The sequence below is a fragment of the Aquarana catesbeiana genome, linkage group LG05 (genome assembly GCF_042186555.1).
Source record: "Aquarana catesbeiana isolate 2022-GZ linkage group LG05, ASM4218655v1, whole genome shotgun sequence".
NCBI lineage: Eukaryota > Metazoa > Chordata > Amphibia > Anura > Ranidae > Aquarana > Aquarana catesbeiana.
In genome coordinates, this window is record NC_133328.1 from 315,965,068 (window position 1) to 315,986,333 (window position 21,266).

At 43.8% G+C, this 21,266-nt stretch overlaps 1 long non-coding RNA gene and 1 pseudogene across 1 annotated transcript in view; one reads left to right on the forward strand and one right to left on the reverse strand.

Annotated features, from left to right (window-relative positions):
• Positions 1-19,353, forward strand: part of LOC141145736 (dynein regulatory complex subunit 4-like) — a 29,279-nt pseudogene extending 9,926 nt beyond the window's left edge.
• Positions 1-21,266, reverse strand: part of LOC141144816 (uncharacterized) — a 238,371-nt gene that overhangs the window by 51,216 nt on the left and 165,889 nt on the right. The gene's annotated exons all lie outside the window — the stretch shown is intronic.

Below are 21,266 nucleotides of genomic sequence, written 5' to 3' on the forward strand. Positions count from 1 at the left end.
CCAGAAGTTTGCACTAAGATACAAGTCAGATTTTTGGCACCCCGTGCAACAAACATTTCATTTTTAAGGAGATACTCTCAAAGGGAAATCACGTCTGAAAAGATGTAGACCCTGCCACTTACCTCATTGAACCCTGCAAGTGCAGCAGCTGATTGATAATTATAAAGTCGCTACAAACAACTATTTCTTTAGAATAACAAAGGAAAGAAATTTGCAACAGTTTGTTACAATCCCTGCAATGTACATCGATTACTTAACCACTTGCCGACCGCCGCACGACTATATACGTCGGCAGAATGGCACGGGCAGGCAAAAGGACGTACAGGTACGTCCTTGCCTGCCCGCGGGTGGGGGGTCCGATCGGACCCCCCCCCGGTGCCTGCGGCGGTCGGCAAATCTCCCACGGCGATCGGTGGTGAGGGGGAGGCCATCCATTCGTGGCCCCCCCCTCGCGATCGCTCCCAGCCAATGGGATCATTTCCCTGCCTCTGTATTGTACACAGAGGCAGAGGAAATGATGTCATCTCTCCTCGGCTCGGCATTTTCCGTTCCGGGCCGAGGAGAGAAGACTGCAATGTGAGTGCACCAACACACACACACACAGTAGAACATGCCAGGCACACAAAACACCCCGATCCCCCCCCCCGATCGCCCCCCGATCCCCCCCCAATCACCCCCCCCCCTGTCACAAACTGACACCAAGCTGTTTTTTTTTTTTTTTTTTTTTTTTTTCTGATTACTGTATTGGTGTCAGTTTGTGACAGTTACAGTGTTAGGGCAGTGAGTGTTAGGCCCCCTTTAGGTCTAGGATACCCCCCTAACCCCCCCTAATAAAGTTTTAACCCCTTGATCACCCCGTCACCAGTGTCGCTAAGCGATCATTTTTCTGATCGCTGTATTAGTGTCGCTGGTGACGCTAGTTAGTGAGGTAAATATTTAGGTTCGCCGTCAGCGTTTTATAGCGACAGGGACCCCCATATACTACCGAATAAATGTTTTAACCCCTTGATTGCCCCCTAGTTAACCCTTTCACCACTGATCACTGTATAACCGTTACGGGTGACGCTGGTTAGTTTGTTTATTTTTTATAGTGTCAGGGCACCCGCCGTTTATTACCGAATAAAGATTTAGCCCCCTGATCGCCCGGCGGTGATATGCGTCGCCCCAGGCAGCGTCAGATTAGCGCCAGTACCGCTAACACCCACGCACGCAGCATACGCCTCCCTTAGTGGTATAGTATCTGTACAGATCAATATCTGATCCGATCAGATCTATACTAGCGTCCCCAGCAGTTTAGGGTTCCCAAAAACGCAGTGTTAGCGGGATCAGCCCAGATACCTGCTAGCACCTGCATTTTGCCCCTCCGCCCGGCTCGGCCCAGCCCACCCAAGTGCAGTATCGATCGATCACTGTCACTTACAAAACACTAAACGCATAACTGCAGCGTTCGCAGAGTCAGGCCTGATCCCTGCGATCGCTAACAGTTTTTTGGTAGCGTTTTGGTGAAATGGCAAGCACCAGCCCCAGGCAGCGTCAGGTTAGTGCCAGTAGCGCTAACACCCACGCACGCACCGTACACCTCCCTTAGTGGTATAGTATCTGAACGGATCAATATCTGATCCGATTAGATCTATACTCGCGTCCCCAGCAGTTTAGGATTCCCAAAAACGCAGTGTTAGCGGGATCAGCCCAGATACCTGCTAGCACCTGCGTTTTGCCCCTCCGCCCGGCCCGGCCCAGCCCACCCAAGTGCAGTATCGATCGATCACTGTCACTTACAAAACACTAAACGCATAACTGCAGCGTTCGCAGAGTCAGGCCTGATCCCTGCAATCGCTAACAGTTTTTTTGGTAGCGTTTTGGTGAACTGGCAAGCACCAGCCCCAGGCAGCGTCAGGTTAGTGCCAGTAGCGCTAACACCCACGCACGCACCGTACACCTCCCTTAGTGGTATAGTATCTGAACTGATCAATATCTGATCCGATCAGATCTATACTGGTGTCCCCAGCAGTTTAGGGTTCCCAAAAACGCAGTGTTAGTGGGATCAGCCCAGATACCTGCTAGCACCTGCGTTTTGCCCCTCCGCCCGGCCCAGCCCAGCCCACCCAAGTGCAGTATCGATCGATCACTGTAACTTACAAAACACTAAACGCATAACTGCAGCGTTCGCAGAGTCAGGCCTGATCCCTGCGATCGCTAACAGTTTTTTTGGTAGCGTTTTGGTGAACTGGCAAGCGCCAGCGGCCTAGTACACCCCGGTCGTAGTCAAACCAGCACTGCACTGGTGAGGTGGCAAGCACAAATAGTGTCCCGCTGCCACCAAGAAGACAAACACAGGCCCGTCGTGCCCATAATGCCCTTCCTGCTGCATTCGCCAATCCTAATTGGGAACCCACCACTTCTGCAGCGCCCGTACTTCCCCCATTCACATCCCCAACCAAATGCAGTCGGCTGCACGAGAGGCATTTTTATGTCCTCCCGAGTACCCCTACCCAACGAACCCCCCCAAAAAAGATGTTGTGTCTGCAGCAAACGCGGATATAGGCGTGACACCCGCTATTATTGTCCCTCCTGTCCTGACAATCCTGGTCTTTGCATTGGTGAATGTTTTGAACGCTACCATTCACTAGTTGAGTATTAGCGTAGGGTACAGCATTGCACAGACTAGGCACACTTTCACAGGGTCTCCCAAGATGCCATCGCATTTTTAGAGACCCGAACCTGGAACCGGTTACAGTTATAAAAGTTACAGTTACAAAAAAAGTGTAAAAAAAAAAAAAAAAACACAAACAAAAATATAAAATAAAAAATAATAGTTGTCGTTTTATTGTTCTCTCTCTATTCTCTCTCTCTCTATTCTTCTGCTCTTTTTTACTGTATTCTATTCTGCAATGTTTTATTGTTATTATGTTTTATCATGTTTGCTTTTCAGGTATGCAATTTTTTATACTTTACCGTTTACTGTGCTTTATTGTTAACCATTTTTTTGTCTTCAGGTACAGCATTCACGACTTTGAGTGGTTATACCAGAATGATGCTTGCAGGTTTAGGTATCATCTTGGTATCATTCTTTTCAGCCAGCGGTCGGCTTTCATGTAAAAGCAATCCTAGCGGCTAATTAGCCTCTAGACTGCTTTTACAAGCAGTGGGAGAGAATGCCCCCCCCCCCCACCATCTTCCGTGTTTTTCTCTGGCTCTCCTGTCTCAACAGGGAACCTGAGAATGCAGCCGGTGATTCAGCCAGCTGACCATAGAGCTGATCAGAGACCAGAGTGGCTCCAAACATCTCTATGGCCTAAGAAACCGGAAGCTACGAGCATTTTATGACTTAGATTTCGCCGGATGTAAACAGCGCCATTGGGAAATTGGGGAAGCATTTTATCACACCGATCTTGGTGTGGTCAGATGCTTTGAGGGCAGAGGAGAAATCTAGGGTCTAATAGACCCCAATTTTTTCAAAAAAGAGTACCTGTCACTACCTATTGCTATCATAGGGGATATTTACATTCCCTGAGATAACAATAAAAATGATTAAAAAAAAAAAAAAATGAAAGGAACAGTTTTAAAATAAGATAAAAAAGCAAAAAAATAATAAAGAAAAAAAAAAAAAAAGCACCCCTGTCCCCCCTGCTCTCGCGCTAAGGCGAACGCAAGCGTTGGTCTGGCGTCAAATGTAAACAGCAATTGCACCATGCATGTGAGGTATCACCGCGAAGGTCAGATCGAGGGCAGTAATTTTAGCAGTAGACCTCCTCTGTAAATCTAAAGTGGTAACCTGTAAAGGCTTTTAAAGGCTTTTAAAAATGTATTTATTTTGGTGCCACTGCACGTTTGTGCGCAATTGTAAAGCATGTCATGTTTGGTATCCATGTACTCGGCCTAAGATCATCTTTTTTATTTCATCAAACATTTGGGCAATATAGTGTGTTTTAGTGCATTAAAATGTAAAAAAGTGTGTTTTTTCCCCAAAAAATGCGTTTGAAAAATCGCTGCGCAAATACTGTGTGAAAAAAAAAAATTAAACACCCACCATTTTAATCTGTAGGGCATTTGCTTTAAAAATATATATAATGTGTGGGGGTTCAAAGTAATTTTCTTGCAAAAAAAAATAATTTTTTCATGTAATCAAAAAGTGTCAGAAAGGGCTTTGTCTTCAAGTGGTTAGAAGAGTGGGTGATGTGTGACATAAGCTTCTAAATGTTGTGCATAAAATGCCAGGACAGTTCAACCCCCCCCCCCAAATGACCCCATTTTGGAAAGTAGACACCCCAAGCTATTTGCTGAGAGGCATGTCGAGTCCATGGAATATTTTATATTGTGACACAAGTTGCGGGAAAGAGACAAATTTTTTTTTTTTTTTTTTTTTTTTTTGCACAAAGTTGTCACTAAATGATATATTGCTCAAACATGCCATGGGAATATGTGAAATTACACCCCAAAATACATTCTGTTGCTTCTCCTGAGTACGGGGATACCACATGTGTGAGACTTTTTGGGAGCCTAGCCGCGTATGGGACCCCGAAAACCAAGCACCGCCTTCAGGCTTTCTAAGGGCGTAAATTTTTGATTTCACTCTTCACTGCCTATCACAGTCTCGGAGGCCATGGAATGCCCAGGTGGCACAAAACCCCCCCAAATGACCCCATTTTGGAAAGTAGACACCCAAAGCTATTTGCTGAGCGGTATAGTGAGTATTTTGCAGACCTCACTTTTTGTCACAAAGTTTTGAAAATTAAAAAAAGAAAAAAAAAATTTTTTTTTTTGTCTTTCTTCATTTTCAAAAACAAATGAGAGCTGCAAAATACTCACCATGCCTCTCAGCAAATAGCTTGGGGTGTCTACTTTCCAAAATGGGGTCATTTGGGGGGGGGTTTGTGCCACCTGGGCATTCCATGACCTCTGAAACTGTGATAGGCAGTGAAATCAAAAATGTACACCCTTAGAAATCCTGAAGGCGGTGATTGGTTTTCGGGGTCCCGTACGTGGCTAGGCTCCTAAAAAGTCCCACACATGTGGTATCCCCGTACTCAAGAGAAGCAGCAGAATGTATTTTGGGGTGCAATTCCACATATGCCCATGACCTGTGTGAGCAATATATCATTTAGTGACAACTTTGTGCAAAAAAAAAAAAAAATAAAAAATAAATTGTCACTTTCCCGCAACTTGTGTCAAAATATAAAATATTCCATGGACTCAACATGCCTCTCAGCAAATAGCTTGGGGTGTCTACTTTCCAAAATGGGGTCATTTGGGGGGGTTTGTGCCATCTGGGCATTTTATGGCCTTCAAAACTGTGATAGGTAGTGAGGAGTAAAATCAAAAATGTACGCCCTTAGAAATCCTGAAGGCAGTGATTGGTTTTCGGGGCCCCGTATGCGGCTAGGCTCCCAAAAAGTCCCACACATGTGGTATCCCCATACTCAGGAGAAGCAGCTAAATGTATTTTGGGGTGCAATTCCACATATGCCTATGGCCTGTGTGAGCAATATATCATTTAGTGACAACTTTTTGTAATTTTTTTTTTTTTTTGTCATTATTCAATCACTTGGGACAAAAAAAATGAATATTCAATGGGCTCAAAATGCCTCTCAGCAATTTCCTTGGGGTGTCTACTTTCCAAAATGGGGTCATTTGTGGGGGTTTTGTACTGCCCTGCCATTTTAGCACCTCAAGAAACGACATAGGCAGTCATAAATTAAAGGCTGTGTAAATTCCAGAAAATGTACCCTAGTTTGTAGGCGCTATAACTTTTGCGCAAACCAATAAATATACACTTATTGACATTTTTTTTACCAAAGACATGTGGCCAAATACATTTTGGCCTAAATGTATGACTAAAATTGAGTTTATTGGATTTTTTTTAGAACAAAAAGTAGAAAATATCATTTTTTTTCAAAATTTTCGGTCTTTTTCCGTGTATAGCGCAAAAAATAAAAACGGCAGAGGTGATCAAATACCATCAAAAGAAAGCTCTATTTGTGGGAAGAAAAGGACGCAAATTTCGTTTGGTTACAGCATTGCATGACCGCGCAATTAGCAGTTAAAGAGTCGCAGTGCCAAATTGTAAAAAGTGCTCTGGTCAGGAAGGGGGTAAATCCTTCCGGGGCTGAAGTGGTTAAAGGGGAGGGGTTTCATCTCAACAAAAATGGAGTTACTCTTTAAAGTGGAGTTCCAGCCTCTAAATAAAAAAAAAATGTAAAAGTCAACAGCTATAATTGGTTTAGACCTAGTTTTATCTTAGCCTGGAACTCCACGTTAAAGCGATTGTATACCCCGCTTGGTCATTTTTACCTACCGGTAGGCCTATAATAAGGCTTACCTGTAGGTAAAATGAATATCTCCTATACGATGCACAGTTAGGAGACATTAACCCTGCATGCAGCCGCTGATGTCAGCGGCGCATGCGCTCTGAAAGTTCGGCATATCATGCCGGAACGGAAGACTCCCGTGTGCATGCGCGGGAGTGATGTCATCTCGGCTCCGGCCACTCACAGCGCTGGAGCCCGCGAACCCAGAAGAAACGCCGAGGGAACATGTCAGCCCCCTCAGTGGTGACCGAGTGCGCTGCGGGTGTTTCTTTCTAAGGTAAGTATTCTATAATATGCTATTGTCTTGCAGGTTTTTTTTTTCCCAGTGGTTTACTACCGCTTTAAGTACACATCAAACTTTTATTTTTGCTTGTCCTCTTCAGGTATATAAACAGAAATTGAAGCATCTTCTGTATGAGCATCAGAGCAACCTCTCAGAGCTGAAAGCGGAGGGCAGCGTTGCTATGAAGCTGGCACACCAAGATCACCACACTCAGGAGAGCCTGCTGTCCAAAGATATGCGTAGGTGGAGCTCAAAGAGCAGGAGCTGGCCAATGAGATGGTGTTGAAGAATCTCAAAATGGTAAGAGAAAAGGGGTGGAGCTAAACTAAATTTTCAGCTGCAAACATTTGTTCACCTTTATCCTTGCAGATAATCCCCCTTCACAGACTCCTAAAGTTTTTCGGGAGGTTTTGTTTTCACATTTATAATGGCGTCTCATTGCATTTGACAGAAACAAGATGAAGAAAGAACACAGTAAAGGAGTGACTTCGAGAGACAAGTAAAAGGTCAGTATTTTGATGGCTGCAGGAGGCTCATACAGGATAAGGTAGAGTTGGCTAACCCTTTCGCTGCCAGGTGCGTACGTTGTATGGACCTGACAGCGGGGGGGAATCACACACACAGTCCATTTGCTGCAACCACTGGGGCAAATCTGGCAGCCGCCTGATTGCCTCCACACACCCCCGGTACTGGCTTCCCCAAACGCGCCCCCCGGCCATGCTTACCGGGCTCCGCTTGTCCATCTGCAGGTCCGTGAGCGACATGGCGGCTGCGGGGGAAGGAGAAGAGTGGACACACATCTGCTCTCCTCCCTTCCTTGCTGTGACCCCGGTAAGCGATGTCCGTGACATCACTTCTGGGTAAGCATCTAGGTGACCCCGGCTAGCTCAGCAAGGAAGTAGTGTTTTGCCATGCGATCTGCATGGCAAAACATTTAGTGGATTCCAAAGGAGACATTAGGGGTCTTTTAGACCCTGCAAATCTCATTAAAGAGAACCTGTCACCTACAAAATCATCACATAGGGGACTTTTTGTGCACTGATTAAAAAAAAAAAAAAGTAAAGTAAAAAAAAGTTTTCTTTTTTTTTCCAAAGAAGTTAAGTTACACCCAAGAAGAGCTGCACGATTTTGGTAAAATGAGAATCGCTATTTTTTTGCTTAGAATAAAGATCACGATTCTCGCGGCGTAACATCTTTGACATTATACAAAAAAATTGGGCTAACTTTACTGTTTTTTTCTTTTTTAATTCATTAAAGTGTATTTTTTTCAAAAAAAATTGCTTTTGAAAGACTGCTGCGCAAATAAAGTGTGACATAAAATATTGCAACAACCACCATTTTATTCTCTAGGGTCTCTGCAAAAAATATATATAATGTTTGGGGTTTCTGAGTAATTTTCTAGCAATAAATAGTGATTTTAACTTGTAAGCAGCAAGTGTCAGAAAAAGTTTAGTGCTAATTCACACCAGACGCAGTTCCATTCAGTTCTGTGTGCTTTTTTTTCTGCACAAAATGCATGCACAGTGTTTTCCATGTATTCCAATGGCTCTAGTTCACACCATGCAGTCACTTTTCGGTCAGTTTCTGCACCAGAAACTGACTGCATGGTGTGAACTAGAGCCATTGGATCACATGGAAAACACTGTGCATGCATTTTTAATGCAGAAAAAAAGCGCACGAAACTGAACGGAACTGCACCTGGTGTGAACTGTCTTTAAGTGGTTAAACTTTCCTCATCTACAGACAGAAGTTGATTTCTTTGATCTAAGAATGAAATGTTACTTTGTTTATTGTTATCTGCAATGTTGTGATAAAACTTGGCAGGCTGCCTGGATTTTTTTTTTTTCCAGCTGTCAGAGAACTCTCTGCACTTATTGGATAGAATCAGGAAATGCTGTTTTAAGTTCGGGAAGGGAAAAGAATCACGATTTTGATTCTTAACGATTAATCGTGCAGCTCTACACCCAAGCACATAAAATCCCCACCAAATAATTTTCGGGCCCCTCCACCTCCACATATACGCACGTACAGACGTTAACACATGCGTCGGGGGGTGCCTACGCATGAAAACATTGCGATTGCGATACACGTTACATATTACCATGCACACTGGAGTGCAAGCAATAATTCTAACACAAGACCTCCTCCATAACTCTAAACTGATACCTATAGGGGGCTTTTGAAGTGTCGCCTATAGAAAATATAGGGTACTGAAATTTGTCTCCATTTCACAGGCGCACACAAATTTAAGGCTTGGCATGTTAGGTATTTATTTACTTGGTGCAACTTCGTCTTATATTTTACCAAAAATTTGGGTCATTTATTGCGTTTTGTTTGCCCTAAAATACACAGTGTGTTTTCTAGTGAAATTTTGCATTTACTAGACCTTTGCGGTAACATTGTGTGACATAAAAAATTGGAACTACCACTATTTTATTCTCTAGGGTGTCTGTTTTCAGAAAATATATTATGTACGGGGGTTTTTACATCATTTTTAGGGCTAAAATTATTTTTTAAAACGTGTGCAAAAATGGCTCTGGCAGCGAAAAGGTTAATGCCACGATCTCTGAAACTCCATTTACAGAAATTGAAAACAAGTATGAGAAAAAGATGCGCGTTCTGCGAGATGAGCTGGATCTGCGCAGAAAGACTGAGATTCATGAAGTGGAGGAGAGAAAAAACGGATAGATTAATACACTGATGAAAAACCATGAAAAGGCCTTCAGTGACATCCAAAATTATTATAATGACATCACACTGAATAATTTGGCTCTGATCAACTCACTTAAGGTACAAAGAGTGACGAAGAAGTACGGATTCCAGTATATATTAAAGCAGCCCACTACATCTAAAACAAACATAGAATACATGGGTTTTAATAATTAAAGAGGAGTTCCAGCCTGTAAAAAAAATAAAATAAATTAAAAGTCAGCAGATACAAATACTGTAGCTGCTGACTTTTATTATAAGCACACTTACCTGTCCAGGGACCCTGCAATGTCGGCACCCCTAGCCAATCCATCTATCGGCTCCGAGTGCAGGCAATGGCATCTTCACTAAGGGAAACAGTAAGTGAAGCCTTGCGGCTTCACAGCCTGTTTTCTACTGCGAATGCGCAAGTCACGCTGCGCTTTCTGAATGGTCCCTCTGTCTTCTGGGACCTGTGTGTGTCTCCCAGAAGGCGGCGGGAGGAAGGAGGAGAGGCCGGAAATGTCGTAGATCGCCGCATGATTGAGGCGATCTTACCTGGAAATGGGAGCGGGTACCGGGTTTTGACAGGTGTCCGTTCCGCCCCTCCCCCCAGCAGAGGAAGCTCCACTTGGGTGGAACTCCACTTTAAGTATTGACAATGAAGGTAGTATATCCACTTGCCAAATGCCTAACTGGGAAAATACGTCATGATTTTGATATTTAATACGGAAGTTATGGCTGCAGCTAGATGCCATAACCCCGGTATTAGAATTTTCCTCAGACAGCGGTCTTTTTGCTAAAAGTGATCCGAGTGGCCACTTTCTGCTAGTTCCCGGGCTTACCTGGCTGATCATGAAGCCTGAGAACTGGTCCAGCGCTGGCCACAGAGTAAAGATGGCCTCCACTCGTCTCTATGACCTAGGAGGACCGGAGCGATGTAATGGTGTCACTTCCTGTTCCTGCCCAATGTAAACAATTTTTTTTTTTTTAAAGCATTAGATAAATGTTTTTTTGTTTTTGTTTTTTTTTTTAATCTAATGTTTTCCATTGTAGAGGAGAGATGTGGGGTCTTATTGACCCCACATCTCTCCATAAAGAGGACCTGTCATGCTTTATTGTTGCCACAAGGGATGTTTACATTTCTTGTGACAGCTTAAAAAGTGACAGCTTATATAGAGCTACAGGCGGACCAGAAATAATACATTATTGTCAGAGGTCTCAGCTTCCAGTATTTTCAAGTCAGCAATAGCAGCTACCATGTTTTTTTTTTTCTAGTACAAAACTACTATAAGTAGAAGGAGCAGTCAGATTTTGATGGGTAAGTGTGTTACTAGCAGAATCACCAGGTTAAAAATAGAAAGAAAAAGCCTAAAAAAAGAGAATGAATGCAGCCACCACATTTTAAGGACGGGTAGGCTAATATTTATAAACGATTGTCCTTGGTTTTAGTTTTATTTAGTTGTCAGGTTAAAAGGAAAATTAGAATTACCCGTGGTGACAGAGAGGACAATAGTCTATTGGTTTGAGGTATTTTGTCTTTGTCTGTTCCCCATCAGATAAAGCCTATTGTGTTCCCACTCACAGGAACAGATGGAGGACATGCGGAAGAAGGAGGACCATCTGGAGAAGGAAGCGGCTGACCTCCAGTTACAGAATCGCAGACTGGCTGAACTGCTACAGAAGGCCCGAGAGGAGGTGGCTGAACTCCAGAGACAACTGGCCAACTATCAAAAGGACAAGACATCATTGGCTGTAAGTACAAGCTGTGCATTTCATGGTAAAGTGGTGGTTGTTTTTTTGTTTTTTTTTTGGCTCCCTTCATGCTGTCGGTTGATCGCCACCACCAAATATTCATTCGCTATTGTCCCACAACTGGGTGGGCTCAGGGCGCAGTGCTCTGTGCCCCAAGCCCACCCTTTTTTTAAACCTATTAGAGCCTCTGGCTCTAATCACGTGCTTCAAAAAAAAGAAAAACCCCATTGGAATCCATGCATCTGGCGCCCTGCATGTAGGGGGGCTGGACGTATATCTAGAAGGGGCGGCGCCCGTGTGCCCCTTATGGACAGGCTGCCACTGGTCAAAAAGTACATTTATATTAGTCTTATGGAGTCTGCTAGAATGTTAACCACTTCCAGCCCATAGGACATCATATGGCATCCTGGACTTTAAGTGGTTAAATATATATGGCTGTGAGGATATCATTTTTATAGCAGACAATTCCCTGCAATGTAAAAACAATCATAGTGGCTATTTAGCCGCTTGATTTGTTTCTACAAGTGGCAGGAGGAGAGGGTCCCCCCACCCCCCTCACGCTGCCCTTCGGTGCTTCTACCTGCTCGCCCCTTCGATCAGCAAGCCAGAGACTGAATTGGCCAGCAGCAGCCATTTACCTCAGAGCTGACACATTTGGCATGTAATTTTTTTTTGGGGGTGGGGGGATTGGGTACCTTCTTTTGAGAGGGACTTCCTGTCCCACTTCCTGCTTCCGTTTTTCGGCCGCCTAGGCGACTCCTCCTCTCCCTCCTAGGTAGCTCCTCCCTTCCTGCAATCTTCTGGGACACGTGACAGGTCCCAGAAGATTGCCTGGCCAATAGCAGAGTGCAGCGTGGCTCACGCATGCGCAGTGCAGTCCCGGCCGTGAAGCCGCAAGCTGTCACGACCAGGTGCCCACAGTTGCTATGATGGCGCCACGGAGAGGAGGGGGAGAGGAGCGAGGCTTCAGGCGGCCGAATCGCTGGACCATGGGACAGGTGAGTGTCTGTTTATTAAAAGTCAGCAGCTACGCTTTTTGTAGCTGCTGACTTTTAATAAACTAGAAAACAGGTGGAACTTCGCTTTAAAGTGTAGCCTATGGAGATTTTTAGTTACCAAAGTTTGGCGCCATTCCACGAGTGTGTGCAATTTTAAAGCGTGACAATTGGGCTTAGTTTAGTATTTTTTTCTTTTTTTTTAATTCATGAAAAAATAAAATGTCCAAGAAAATCACGTTTGAAAAACTCCTGTGCAAATACCGTGTGACATAAAAAATTGGAAGGACCGTCATTTTATTCTCTAGGGTTTCTGCTAAAAAAAAAACATATATAATGTTTTGGGGTTCTGAGTAATTTTCCAAAAAAAAAAATGATGATTTTTACATGTAGGAGAGAAATGCCAGAATAGGCCCGGGTTTTGAAACCGCAAACTAGAGGCAAGTTTTCTATTGATAGCTGACATGGGGCCAATGAATATTGGCTTTTGTTTGTGTCGGCGCTGTTTCCCTCCCTATGCAGATCAATAGGAATGCAAAATCAGCTTGAAGCAGGTTAATACAGCTTGGTACATGGGTTCTCAACTCCTGTCCTCAGGACTCACTAATGCCTCGTTTTCCACTGAGCGGATCGGTTCGGGTCGATACAGTTTGGAAGGCCTATTCAGGTGAGCGTTTCCACTGCAAGTCGGACCGACAGGGGCCATACGTGGGTTTAGAAAAAATGCCTAGCATGGTGTTACACGTCCACCAATCAGTGGAATGTATCGTAGCTCCGCCCTAACTGAACCGTAACATTTTCTATGGCCCCACATCTGAAGCAGGACCCTGAATGGTGCAGTTCGATTGTATGGGCCACTTTCATAATGGAAATACTCAAAATAGCGTACCGTACCGAACCAAACCGATCCGCTCAGTGGAAACGAGGCATAACAGGCCAGGCCAAGATAACTGAAATACATCACAGGTGATATCATTTGCTGCCCAGGGATTGCAGTATTCTAGTCTGCTTCTCCCCAAGGTAATACTTAAAATCTGGCCTGTTAGGCTCCATTCACACTAGCGCATTTTTTGATGCATTTTGCATTTTGCAGAAATGCATGGGAATTTTTTAACATGGGTTCCTATGGAACATGTTCACATCAATGCCTTTTTGTACCTCTGCATTTTTGGAAAGGGTCGGGGACTTTTTGCATGTCAGGCTCGATTCACACTTATGCATGTTGCTTTTGGGCGTTTTTGGAGGTTTTTTTTTCATGCTTGCCACGTTTTTGAGCAGCGTTTTTGCGGCGTTTTTGCCGCGTTTTTGCGTTTTTTTTTTTTTTTTTACAGTTTCTTTTTACAGTCTAAAAAAAAAATTTAAAAAAATTTAAAAAAATTAAAAAAAAAAAAAAAAACGGCAAAAACGCATCAAAAATGCATCAAAAACGCTGCAAAAACGCTGCAAAAAACGGTGCACTTGCGTTTTTGATGCTTGTCCATTGAATTCTATTACATGCAAAACGCTGCATTTTGCATGAAAAAAAGTCCCTGACCCTTTCCAAAAATGCAGAGAAACAAAAAGGCATTGATGTGAACATGTTCCATAGGAACCCATGTTAAAAAATTCCCATGCATTTCTGCAAAATGCAAAATGCATCAAAAAACGCGCTAGTGTGAATGGAGCCTAAGAGCCTTTTCACACTGGGGCGGGGGCGGCGTCGGCGGTAAAACGCCGCTATTATTAGCGGCGTTTTACCGTCGGTATGCGGCCGCTAGCGGGGCGGATTTACCCCCCACTAGCGGCTGAGAAAGGGTTAAATACCACTGCAAAGCGCCTCTGCAGAGGTGCTTTGCCGGCGGTATAGCCACGCCATCCCATTGATTTCAATGGGCAGGAGCGGTAAAGGAGCGGTATACACACCGCTCCTTCACCGCTCCGAAGATGCTGCTGGCAGGACTTTTTTTACCGTCCTGCCAGCGCATCGCTCCAGTGTGAAAGCCCTCGGGGCTTTCACACTGGAGACACAGCAGCGGCACTTTCGGGTCGGTTTGCAGGCGCTATTATTAGCGCAATAGCGACTGCAAACCTCCCCAGTGTGAAAGGGCTCTAATAGAATTCAATGGACCAGCATCAAAAACGCAAGTGCACCGTTTTTGCAGCATTTTTACAGCGTTTTTGCAGCGTTTTTGATGCGTTTATGGCAATTTTTTAATTTATTTATTTATTTATTTTTAAACTGTAAAAAAAAAAAAAAAAAAAGCAAAACGCGGCAAAAACGCTGTAAAAACGCTACAAAAATGCTGCTCAAAAACGTGGCAAGCATGACAAAAAAAACTCCAAAAACGCTCAAAAGCAACATGCATAGGTGTGAATGGAGCCTTAGGCTCCATTCACACTAGCGCGTTTTTTGATGCATTTTGCATTTTGCAGAAATGCACGGGAATTTTTTAACATGGGTTCCTATGGAACATGTTCACATCAATGCTTTTTTGTTTCTCTGCATTTTTGGAAAGGGTTGGGGACTTTTTTTCATGCAAAAAGCAGTGTTTTGCATGTAATGGATTTCAATGGACAAGCATCAAAAACGCAAGTGCACCGTTTTTGCAGCGTTTTTGATGCGTTTTTGCCGTTTTTTTTTTTTTTTTTTTTTTTTTACATTTTTTTTAGACTGTAAAAAAAAACTGTAAAAAAAAAAAAAAAAAAAAAACGCAAAACGCAAATCGCGGCAAAAACGCCGCAAAAACGCCGCAAAAACGCTGCTCAAAAACGTGGCAAGCATGAAAAAAAAACCTCCAAAAATGCTCAAAAGCAACATGCATAGGTGTGAATCGAGCCTTAGGCCTGATTCACACCTATGCATTTTTAGTGCTTTTTGCATTTTGCAGATTTGCACTACAGAACGTGTTCCATAGGAAACCATGTTGAATGGACTGTAGTGCAGATCTGCAAAATGCAAAAAGCACTAAAAATGCATAGGTTTGAATCAGGCCTTAGTGGGGACAGGAGTTGAGAACCACTGGCTTAGTAGGAGGTCAAATACCAATTGACACTAGCTGTCATATATTTGACCAGCAGAGGGCAGCACTATGGTGTAGCATCCTGGCAGTTGTATGAACAAGCTGAACTGAAAGGAACCTGCTAGAGTAGAGGTACACATAGGGGGAGTTTTACTAAAACTGGAGCACTCAGAATCTGGTGCAGCTCTGCATGGTAACCAATCAGATTCTAACTTCAGCTTGTTCAATTACACTTTGACAATAAAACCCGGAAGCTGATTCATTTCTATGCACAGCTGCAACAGATTCTATGTGCTCCAGTCTTAGGAAATCTCCATGTATGTCACTGTGCTGCAGATTGACAGGTGATTGCAGGCTAACATATGTATGTCACTTCGCTGCAGTTTAACTATGACATTACATTTTGACGCCATCCCATTCAAACTACCAGTGACATTTTAATGGCAAGCCCATTAGATTATAATTTGAATTTAGGTCATATTGCCAGCCTGGCATGCTGGTAATGCTCAATCAAATCCTTTTTTCCTTTTTTGGGGTGGGGGGTTTGCATAGAGAGGGGAAGGGTCACAGCCTCCATCAGGATTAGAAAAAACAAACACAAGTGGGCACCTTAATTTAGTTCTAGCGATTTATTAAAAAGAATAAAAGGACAATAAAAATGCACATACTAGTTAAAAGTGTCTCAAGGTATGTCATAAACCCATATAGACCTTCAAAAAGGACCACCGTGAGGCTGCAAAGCTCAGCAGGCATGTGGCTAGTTGTGGCTTTTCTTGGTGGAAGTCCAGCTGTCAGTCGTCAGGCTGGAACATGAGCAAGTAGCAAGCTGGCTGCGACTCCAAACAGCAGCTCTCTCAGCTGGGTGATGGTGACAGACAGTGGAGGGGGATGCATGTTTCAGAGCAGACAGGACTGCTCATTTATCAAATTTGCTACTTTCGCTTCACCTAGATGGAGGCGCCCTCTTGTGTTTGCTATTCATATGTGTATTAGGATTTCAAGACCTAAACTGAGGGGAGCTGCATCCACTTCACCTGGTGTTCCCTGCCACTCTCGTAGCCCCGTTATCTGCTCCGTTAAATGACATGGGTTCTAATTAGTGCAATAGCTTATTCCTTTTCTTCAGTCAGGATTATTGCTGTATGTGTCCCCACTACAGAGATTTCCTTTCACTTCCTGTTCTGTTAACAAGGAGAGGATCAGGAAATGATAGGAAGTCTTTCCAATGGGGCTATAGACGGCCACAAAGCACTGTTCCTTATTCAGCCTCATTCATATAGCTGTCACATGCAGATGTGGTGAAAAGCCACAGCTGGAAGTAGCCATACATTATTCTATCACCACATACATACACACTAGAAAGCTGCGTCCGGTTTGTATGCGGTAAGAACCATCAGCCTTGGACACAAACTGTCAGGGGCACTAATTGCATGTAATCGCTTGGAACCACAGCGGCGCTGGGCATTGACTTGTACACAGTACAAATCTGACCATGGCTGTTTGCATACAGTGTGTGTATGGCAGAGAAGCTGATCACCCAGCTGGCAGAGGAGCTGATCACCTGTATGAATGAGGCCTTAGCGTGGAGAAGGGTAGAACGAATGTGATTTTTTTTTTTTTTTGCCTTCCTACCTTGGTAAACATTGACCTAAGTCCCAGTCCCAATGTTATAAGAGCAGAAAACTAAGGAAATTCTTGCCAACGGGGACAAAGCATTAATAAAACCTGACAGAGGGTCTTCTCTTTCCCCACTTTATTTACCATTTAAAAAGAGGATCAGCTTTTAAATGCAGAGACTGCAGTGGCAGACGTGGGGAAGGCTTAGGAGCAGGTGAGAAGTTGGAGGTGTGCCACTCATTCCCTTCCCATGTCCCCAGATAACTTTTCTTTGGGTTGGAAGGCTTGGGAACTCCCATTGTTTTATGATGAATGTACAGAAGGAATTTTGTAAGCATGCCAGTGTTGTATCATATATCACTTTCCCGATATGAATCATCATGTCCCCCTTTATTCCTTACACAGGATGTATTAGACACCAAGAACAACACCATAAAGGACTTGCAGTATGAACTGGCCAGAGTGTCCAAGGTAAGAGGGACTATGGAGGAGATGTCCTCTACTCTGCTGTATGTATCTCAGGACCTGTCCTCATTGTGTGCTCACACTGGGCTCTGTAGCACTGGAAGGCGGAGTGTGACCCTATTGTTGTCCCTACAGTGCATCTGGAAAGTATTCACAGTGTTTCACTTTTTCCACATTTTGTTATGTTACAGCCTTATTCCAAAATGGATTAAATTCATTATTTTCCTCAACATTCTACAAACAATACCCCATAATGACAACGTGAAAGAAGTTTGTTTTGAAATCTTTGCAAATTTATTCAAGATAAAAAAGGAAAAAATCCCATGTACATAAGTATCACAGCCTTTGCCATGGCACTCAAAATTGAGCTCAGGTACATCCTGTTTCCACTGATCATCCTTAAGCTGTTTCTACAACTTGATTGGAGTCCACCTGTGGTAAATTCAGTTGATTGGACATGATTTGGAAAGGCACAGCCTGGCTATATAAGGTCCCACAGTTAACAGTTAAGGTCGGAGCACAAACAAAACCATGAAGTCCAAGGAATTGTCTGTAGACCTCCGAGACAAGATTGTATGAAGGCACAGATCTGGAGAAGGGTACAGAAAAATTTCTGCAGCATTGAAGGTCCCAATGAGCACAGAGGCCTCCATCATCTGTAATTGAAAAAAGTTTGGAACCACCTGGACTCTTCCTCTTCACAGCCACCAGGAGCAGAGTGAAATTCTCATTACTTCCAGGTACATCTGAGCATAGCACTCACTCCCCCTCTCCCATGTGATAGGGCTGGGCTTCTTGATTGGCTCAGAACTGTCACATGGAGGCAGGGGAGGCATCCATAGCCATGTGTAAGCCTGTTTGGAGCTTGCACAGAGTGGCCATTAGAGGGGTGCATGAGCAAAGAAAGGGGAGCAGCAACTTAGGGGACTCTTCTACTTTACTTTGCTTATTCCAATCAAACCAACAGCAGGCGGTCCTAATATACGGTGTACTGGCGGATTTCTAATTCCCAGGAAGAGTGTTCAAGTGTGGTAAAATGGCCGTCCGCCATGGTGCTACCTTTAGTAACAATCAAGAGATGCAGCTTTACTGCCAGACAACCAGCAAGAGGTCTAAGCTGGCCCCAATAGCAAGATGTGGGTGTTTACAGACCCCTCTTAGGTAAATGGCCAGGTAATGCACACTTTTACCAGAGCATGACACACACACAGCAGTGTACTTCTGCTATTAGTTTAGTAGTGACAGGTCCCCATAAAAGAGAACCTGTTCTGAAAAAAAGTTTAAACAGCTCTTCCAGCTAAGTCACTTGAATATGGCTTCAGTATTTTCTGAGTTACTATCTTGGGAATAAACATATAGGCAGGGAAGTCACAACCAGATCTACCTACTTCTTCAGGTACACCCCCTATTTCATTAAAGTTAAAGTGATATTAAATCTTTGTATAAAAAAATAAACATGTTATACTCGCCTGTTCTGTAATAGTTTTGCACAGATCACCCCTGATCCTCCTCTTCTGGGGTCCCCTGTCAGTGCTCCTAGTCCCTCACCAGCAAGCCGCTTGCTCCCGAACCCCGCTGCCTGCATCCATTGACACAGACAATGAGGCTTTGCCCCACCCCCGCACTGGGCTTTGATTGACAGCAGCAGGAGCCAGTGGTTCCCACTACTATCAATCCTCCCTGTGAGGAGGGAGAGAGCAGGGAAAGCCGTTGCTCTCATGTACAGCACTGGATGGAGACCGGGCTCAGGTAAGGATAAGGGAAATTTGGACACAATAGGTTTTTTTTTTTACCTTAATGCAGAGAATGCATTTAGATCAAAAACTTTAAGGCTTTATAACCTTTTTATGAGATTGTGCCACAACTGAGTGCAATGCATGTGTTTGCAGTGCCCTAGTTCGACCATTTTGAAGGTAAAACAGGTGACATATCACCGCTGACCCAGCTGTCTATATCCACCACAGATTGCTTTTCAGAGGGGCAACCAGGGCTGCCACATGAGAGAGAATGTTTCTGGTCCCACTGTGTGTACCTAATCACTGTCTGTTGGTCTTTTCCAGGCACACAATGACCTGCTCCGGACATACGAGGCCAAGATGCGGGCATTTGGCATCCCTGTGGATGAACTGGGATTTAAACCTATGGAATGTCTGGTTCCTGGGCAGGCCATTGGCCAAGGCCCGGCCGGACAGGTAGCCGCCAGCACCTAAACCACTCGAACTTACAACCAGCTCTTACTTTTACTTTTTGGGTACTGTATATCATTGTATTGCACAGTACAGGATTTTTGTTGTTTATATTTTTTGTGTTCTGTACTTGGAGTTTTGTGTTTAGACCTTTGTTTTTAGAATACAGTACAGTAGTTAAGAATGCTTAAAATATTGATTACTTGTGGCTCCTCATTTAACGACCTGGTAGCTGGAACGGAACATGGTTGTTAAATGAGGAGAGTCTGTACTTTCAAATAATCAGAATTGCCGGCGTTATGCCCCATACACACGGTCGGATTTTCTGATGGAAAATGTGCGATCGGAGCGCGTTGTCGGAAATTCCGACCGTGTGTGGGCTCCATCGGACTTTTTCCATCGGATTTTCCGACACACAAAGTTTGAGAGCAGGCTATAAAATTTTCCGACAACAAAATCCGTTGTCGGAATTTCCGATCGTGTGTACACAAATCTGACGCACAAAGTGCCACACATGCTCAGAATAAATAAAGAGATGAAAGCTATTGGCTACTGCCCCGTTTATAGTCCCGACGTACGTGTTTTACATCACCGCGTTCAGAACAATCGGATTTTCCAACAACTTTGTGTGACCATGTGTATGCAAGACAAGTTTGAGCCAACATCCGTCGGAAAAAATCCTAGGATTTTGTTGTCGGAATGTCCGATCAATGTCCGACCGTGTGTACGGGGCATTAGAGTGCCTTTACCTATTTGTTGTTAAGATAAGTTGTTTTTTGGTGCTAAGTGGGATCTGTGTTTCCTTTACCGCCACCCAGACTGATATGGCCTCCAGGGTAGTTTTTACCCCTTCCAATCACATTCAGAGTTTATCTGCTCTTATCAAACAATCACAATCTGGAAACCAGACATGGTTATCTTCTTTCTTTTTACTGGTGCACTTACAGTATTGTTATTTTGTGTTTTTTCTTTTACGCTATTTTATTTGATGATATTGGATCGATCATCCTTTCCTCACAGTATACCTCAATCAGTGGTTCTCAACTCCTGTCCTCAAGACCCACTAATGCAGCGTACACACGGTCGGACTTTTCGACCGGACTGGTCCGACGGACCAAGTCCGGCGGACAATTCGATCGTGTGTGGGCTTCATCGGACCTTCAGCGGACTTTTCCAGTCGAAAATCTGACGGACTTTAGATTTGGAACATGCTTCAAATCTTTACATCATAACTCCGCCGGACCCAGAAATCCGCTCGTCTGTATGCTAGTCCGACGGACAAAAACCGTCGCTAGGGCAGCTATTGGCTACTGGCTATCAACTTTCTTATTTTAGTCTGGTGTACGTCATCACGTACAAATCCGTTGGACTTTGGTGTGATCGTTGTGTGGGCAATTCCGTTCGTTAAAAAGTCAGTCGGAAGTCTGTCAAAAGTCCGCCGGAAAGTCTGTCGGACCAGTCCGTTCAAAAAGTCCACCCGTGTGTACACAGCATTACAGGCCAGATTTTAAGTATTCCCTTGAGATGCAGACTAGAATACTACAATCACTGAGCAGCAAATTATATTACCTGTGATGTATTTCAGTTATCATGCAAACCCGGCCTGTTAGTGAGTCCTGAGGACAGGAGTTGAGAACCACTGTACTAAGCTGTATCAACCTGCTTCAAGATGATTTTGGATTCCTATTGATCTGTATAGGGAGGGAAACAGCGCAGACACAAACAAAAGCCAATATTCATTGGCCCCATGTCAGCTATCAATAGAAAGCTTGCCTGTTAAGTGGGTCCTGAGGACAGGAGTTGAAAACCACTGCTCTATATGAACATGATCATTCTTTCTGCTTTTTTTTTTTCTATAAGCTACATTTTGGATAAGTAGTTGTATATTAGGCCACATGTAATCAGGACATTATAAAAATGCCAGTAGCAATCGCTGTAGAAAGCTGTAGCTGTAGAAAGAGTTTTTCAGC